Source organism: Oryctolagus cuniculus, chromosome 1 (genome assembly GCF_051225735.1).
Source record: "Oryctolagus cuniculus isolate XC-2025 breed Fujian yellow rabbit chromosome 1, ASM5122573v1, whole genome shotgun sequence".
In the NCBI taxonomy this organism is placed as follows: domain Eukaryota; kingdom Metazoa; phylum Chordata; class Mammalia; order Lagomorpha; family Leporidae; genus Oryctolagus; species Oryctolagus cuniculus.
Window position 1 is genome coordinate 24,182,050 of NC_142867.1, and position 6,748 is coordinate 24,188,797.

A 6,748-nucleotide genomic window follows, 5' to 3' on the forward strand; every position below is an offset into this window, starting at 1 on the left:
CTACTGTGCCACAGCGCCGGCCCCTGTGTGATAGTTTTTTAAGATGCTACCATGGGGAAGACTTGATGAAAGTTACATGAGATGGCTCTGTGTTATTTTATACAGCCTCATCAAATCTACAATTATATCACAATAAAAAGGTTAAACTAAAATTAAAGACATAAGGATAACATATCTCTCACAGATAGGAATTCCAGGCAGAAGTGAAACACAAGTAAATGACATTTTAGAAAGCATTTGAAAAAAAAGGTGGAACAAAACGAGAAATGATTACTTGGTATATGATGTTAGAGAATGATTTCAGGTTAAAACAAAAAGAATGTAGGTAGCATGGCCTCTTGTTTGAAATAATATACTGTGTAGCAATAGGCATTAAGTAGAAAGACTGGCAAAACAACTTTTATATTTAAGTTTTATTAGAAAATATAACTGAAAAGTAGAAGAAAGGTCAGACAACTCTTCACGTTTTGTCTTGATAGCCTTGAAATTTATGGATTTTTTATTTTGTTTAAGAAATAAAACTTCTTGCATTTAATATATATAGATTTGGGAACATGATGCTTCTTCCCTCTACCTCCCTCCAACCCATAATCTCCTTTTCTTCCTCCTCTCTTTTCCTTGTCCATTCTTATTTTGATTGAATATTAGTAAACCTGCTGTAATAAAATTAAAATCAATGTTTATTTATCTCTGTTTGTTATGTGAAAACTCACCAAGTGCATAACACTTTGATATAACTTCGTATCATTTTAAACCATGAAAGGCAGTATGAAACCATTATCTAATTTTCTTAAAATGGTGACAGTTAAATTAATGGTGCATAGAAAGAATGTACAAAATTATTTACATTAAATAGTGATAAACAAAGATTGTGACTGATGACTTTTTAAAATGTGCTTTTGAATGCATTTTCTGGCTTTAAAATGTCCTAATAAACATGATGACATTGACTGCCTTTATTGAATCAGAGGTTTCCATCCACCCTTAATGAGCTGAGTTTGCAATCCAATTAGTCCTTCTAAGCTACATAGCTCCCAACTTCCTAGTGAAGCTGTCCAATGAGATACCTTTGGATAAGTTGAAGAGATTCAGCCATCAGAACTGTGCTGACAATTCTAATGCTGAATGGAGTTCTGTGTTGCCAGCCCATTGCTCTTTAGAATTTGCAATGTTAGCAGGAGCACAATGTATTTTGTAGGTAAAGTCAGCAATTGTAGCACTAAACTTCACTTTGGAACAAAAAGGAGAGTGGCACTTTGAGACCATAACTGCATTTTAATGACATAACTCCCTACTCTCTAAGCATCAATCAGACCTGAGAATCAAAACTAGAGGAAAACATTGGGAGAAGAGATAGTGGCATTCATGAATCTCATACTAACCTGACAAGGAATGTTACACTAAGTCTTATTTTATCTATGAAAGAGGAGTCTATATTTCATATATAAAATATAATAAGCTCTTAATAAGTAAAGAAAATGATCTTATATTTTTGTTCCCAATAATGGTCATAATAAATACAAAACAGAATGTAAGAAGATAATGGTACAGAATTGTTATTTTAAGGAAAGGTTATTGCAAGTGTAATAAGCTAACTGGTCGGCGCCGCGGCTCACTAGGCTAATCATCCACCTTGCAGCGTCAGCACACCGGGTTCTAGTCCCGGTCAGGGCACTGGATTCTGTCCCAGTTACCCCTCTTCCAGGCCAGCTCTCTGCTGTGGCCAGGGAGTGCAGTGGAGGATGGCCCAAGTACTTGGGCCCTGCACCCCATGGGAGACCAGGAGAAGCACCTGGTTCCTGCCTTTGGATCAGCGCGGTGCACCGGCCACAGCATGCCGGCCGCGGTGGCCATTGGAGGGTGAACCAACGGCAAAGGAAGACCTTTCTCTCTGTCTCTCTCTCTCACTGTCCACTCTGCCTGTCAAAAAAAAAAAATTTAAAAAAATTAAGCTAACTGAATGGTGATTTCTGTGTAGAACAAATGCTGCATACTATCAGAGAGAAAGAGAATGTGGATTCTACTCCTGATATATACAAAGATTGGTCCCTGGGCTAGTAGCCTCAGTGTGTCTGGGAATACGCTACAAACACAGTTCCTAGATCCAGCCTCAGATGTATAAATCAGAAAATGAAAAGTCACAAGATCTCCAAGTGGTTTGATTGCATGTTAATTATTAGAGTCACCACTCTGTCTTGCATATTCCAGATCCACATACTGAGAATAATATCTTTATTACAGTATGACAAAATGGCAAAATACATGAACGTACATTTTAACTGGAGGTGGGGAAAACCAGAATTGAAATTCACAGTGGAGAACAAGACAAATGAAAACTTAGTCTTTGTTTTAAAAATAATAGGGCAGAGGCAGGCATTTGGCCTATTGGGTAAGATGCCAGTTAGGTCACCACTGTCCTGTACCAGAGTAGCTAGGTTTGATTCCTGACTGGGGCTTCTGATTCTACTTCCTGCTGTGTGTCCCAGGGGATAGCAGTTGATGATTCAAGTACTTGAGTTCCTATCACCTACAAGGGAGACCTACATTGAGTTGCTACTGCAAGCATGTGGAGAGTGCACCAGTGTCTTTTTTTTTTTTTTTTTTTGACAGGGAGTGGACAGTGAGAGAGAGACAGAGAGAAAGGTTTTCCTTTGCCGTTGGTTCACCCTCCTATGGCCGCCGAGGCCGGCGCGCCACGCTGATCCAATGGCAAGAGCCAGGTACTTATCCTGGTCTCCCATGGGGTGCAGGGCCCAAGGACTTGGGCCATCCTCCACTGCACTCCCTGGCCACAGCAGAGAGCTGGCCTGGAAGAAGGGCAACCGGGACAAAATCCGGCGCCCCGACCGGGACTGGAACCCGGTGTGCCGGCGCCGCAAGGTGGATGATTAGCCTAGTGAGCCGCGGCACCGGCTTGCACTAGTGTCTTGAAGCTCTTTCTTTCTGTCTCTGTCTCTCTGATTTTCAAATAAATAAATTAAATAAATGAATACAGTAGGACAAGCAGATATAAAGTGAAGTTAGCATTAAGCTGCTGTATTTAAGCTCCAAATGTTTGTGTTGCCAGGCCTGTTGCTTTGCCAATTGTCTTAGTCTATGCTTCTGTGAATGGGGAGCACTAATAGTAGGACATTGGAAAGCAGGAGGATGGAAGAAAAGATTCACTTTCCTTTGTTTTTCTACCTGTTAGTTATCATTTCAACATCCCAGAAATAGATTTTACCTCAACAGCAAGAGTTCCTAGAGCCCTTTCTTTCTGAGAATTCAGACAATCTTGTAGGGGAATAAGATTTCATGAGGATGTACAGGCAGAGGCAGATACATTCTTCAGGTTTTCCAGAAGGACATGGCCTTATCAACATGATATTTTTGGTTAATAAATCAAGAGACCCCAGGGTCTGTAATCTTTTCTTAGATATGAGTTCATAGATTTTTGGATAGAATTATAATCTAAGAATTAGCAGCATGCTTATTTTATTCAAGAAATTATTGTAAACATTTTTGTATACTTGCTTGTGCTTAAAATTATTATTAGATTAATAATGGTATTTCTTCTGTCATGGATGGAGAAACTGAGGCACATGTGAACTAAGTAACAGAGCAAAGGAAGCTCAACAAAGCTGTTGAGGACTAGTTCAACTGCTACTTTTAATCACTACTTATCTTCCAGAACAGGGATATCATGCCTAGGTATACAAGGAGAGGACCACAGTAAGCACTGAAGAATCCATGGGTGATAGGCCCTCACCATTCCTGGGTAGTATGTCTGGTTGCATGTCTCTTTTAGAAACTTTGGGAAACAAAGGACTCTTTCCAAAGATACTTGCTTCATCTGCTCCTGAATTGCCTTTTTTGGATTCTTGATTCCATATATTTTATATGCATGGTAAGCTAATTTCAGAAATATAGTCTTTTAAAGTATTATGTCTGTGTGTGTCTGTGTGTGTGTGTGTGTGTGTGTGTGTTTTGCGCATGGGAGTGTGTTAGCTTCTATAACTACAATGGAACACCTAAGACAAACCACTAATGAAGGGATGAAGTTTATTTTGGTTCATAGTTGTAGAGGTTTGCATTCCAACATTGGGTGACTCCATTATTTTGGCATCTGGTAAAAGCATTCTTGATGGAAGGGTCCCTAGATATTACAGAGCACCCCAAGATCTGGTCATGGGCACTCCACCCTAATAAACTAATTCTATCTAGTCATTTTCAAAAGTCCCACCTCTAAAACATCATAATCAGATTAAGTTTCCATCCTATTAAAATCATTAACATAAAACTTTTGGGATCAAGCCTTTAAGACCTGGGAGCCCCCAAAAGAACAAGAAGACTATATAAGACTATATTGGGATGTATGTTTTTAAATACAACCTATATCTACCAGAAATTCTGCAATTCCACACACTGTGTGGGCTGAGCTTCACCCATTTCCCTATACAAGATCCTTCTGGCACCATTCTCTTCTACCAGTGAGGCAGATTCTTTCTCTTACATGAAAGAGCAACTTATCCTAACCAATCTATGAAAGGAAGTTAATGGTATAAATTTCATTCAACTTGAGATAAAATAGAAAATCCATCATCAATCAAGCCGCATCTTCATCTCTGCCATATCCACCTTCTGTGTTCTCATTCCCATTGGGTAATTCTTCATGTATTTCCTAAACAAGCTTGCAGGTGGATTCAGAAAGATACATACATGTCATTTCTGTCATCTCAATTGGCAGGCCCCTTCCTGACAGGCCACAGCATGAGTCACCTGAACGCCTACTGAGGAGCTGACTTTGGAGAAGAGGTCTGTCACCCACTTACTAGTTAGTCTGCATGTTCTGGGAAGCCTTGGGGAGCTCCATTAAGTGGCACAGCCTTCAGTTTCTTAATACTATTCCTGATGATTTTTCAAAAACTAAAGCAAATTCAAACTCCCGGCCTAGAAACAGACTTTTCTTCATATCTTCTTATACTAGCCAGACATCTACATCAAGTCTTCAGCATGCAAGGGTTGGCATTCAATAGAGATCTCACTCTTACAGAGGATAAGCGCCATGACTGAAAAACAATGCAACCCAAATGTCCTCCCAGTTCCGAATAAGGCAATTTTATTTTTCCCTTATGACGTCACTCATTTGTCACCTTTTCCCTGAAGATGCTTGGTGAAAGAAGGGCTGTGATCTTCGTATTTCATAGAAGATGCCTGCATATAATGAGAAGAAACATAGGAAAATAACTTGTATTTTGAGATCTGCACAGTCACCAGGACATTTTAGGTGTTCAACAATCTTTTTTTTTTTTTCTAGCTACAAGTTTATTTAACACAAAATAATCCCCTCCAACTTTACTGGGGTGGCTGACCACGTCCATGACCAAATCCGCCTCTACGCTCAGTTGCTGACCCAGCCCCAGCCTCAGCTTTCTTGTAGACACCAGGGGGCACAGCGCTTCGTCTGTAAATGTCTCTGTCGGCTTCCCCTCTTGTGAGTCTTGCAGGCCGCTCCCCCTCCAGACCCTTGGGCCTAGGCTTGCTGGACTCGGGTTGGCTGCAGCGCAGGATGGCAGGCAGGATCTCGGTGGGCAGGTGGAGGTAGTCCTGGAGATACTGGATGCCCTCGTTGGTGAGGTACCAGTAACAGTGTCTCCACGCGAACTGCTCCTTCACGTAGCCTCCAGACTTGAGCGACTGCATGGCTTTCATGACATGGAGGTTGGGCACGTTCTTGTCCGCCAGCTCTGGGTGCTTCGGCATGTGCACGTCCTTTTTGGCTACCATCATCCCCTCCTGGAAGAGGATTTCATAAATGGCAATGCTATTCTTCTTGGGCATCAACATCCGGCGGCTGTAGGGTTTGGAGCCGAGGCCGGAAAGGAAGGGGTCAACAATCTTTTTTTTAATTGAAAAAAATGAATACAACTTCTTGAGTTGGTTCAGTTAACTTATATTAATGTATTCTGTTAGGCTTTAGAGACCAAGGTCTCATCTTGATTTCTATGATAAAACTAGAGAATCTATCTTTGCCATACACTTATTTAAATGTAGAACAGAAGGAAAAGAACATTTTAGAGGGCTTGTGTTTTGGTTAATACATGCTGACCCTTAGTGATCATTCCTCTAGTTTCTATTTGCATGCAAACCATGGAATTAATAATCCATTCATAAATTTTCTAGGGAACAATATTGGAATACCATTCATGGGAGATTTATCTAACTCCTTTCTTACTACACTGCATTGGAAGTAACAATGTGCATAAAGCATGCTGGATACAAGGAGGTTTGTGTCAGTAACTTGTCCCTGGGCTTCCGAGCTTCCCCAGGGGATGAAGCAAATAGTATAGCCATACTTTCATAACCCATTGCACCAGCATCCTGGATATCTAGCTGGGGAGCATTGATTATGCCATGACAAGCTACCTTCTCATATTCTAATAAAGGAGGGACCATTTATGCTGTTTTAAATAATGTCAACTCAGTGTTCAGATATATCCTTTCCTGTGTACATACATTGAGTGAGTTTAGAAAATCAAGAGCAGTGGAGGAGCTGAGCAAAAATAGTAAAGGAAGACAAATTTCTGAACAGTCCCCAATGCCCAACAAAAGCCTTTGTAAATAATAAATGCTCAATAAATACCAGGTTACTTAAATTACACCATCTGCCCTAGTGACTTACTGTCCTATTCTTTCTCTCATTTTTGTATGAATAGAGTTGAAAATGCCTTTGAAACATGGACCATGGCACATTGCAGATTCCTTGAAG

The 6,748-nt window shown here is 40.5% G+C and overlaps 1 pseudogene; it reads right to left on the minus strand.

Annotated features, from left to right (window-relative positions):
- Positions 1-5,334: 5,334 nt before the first annotated feature.
- Positions 5,335-5,826, minus strand: LOC100344707 (small ribosomal subunit protein eS10 pseudogene; annotated as a pseudogene).
- Between the last annotated feature and the right edge of the window lie 922 nt (positions 5,827-6,748).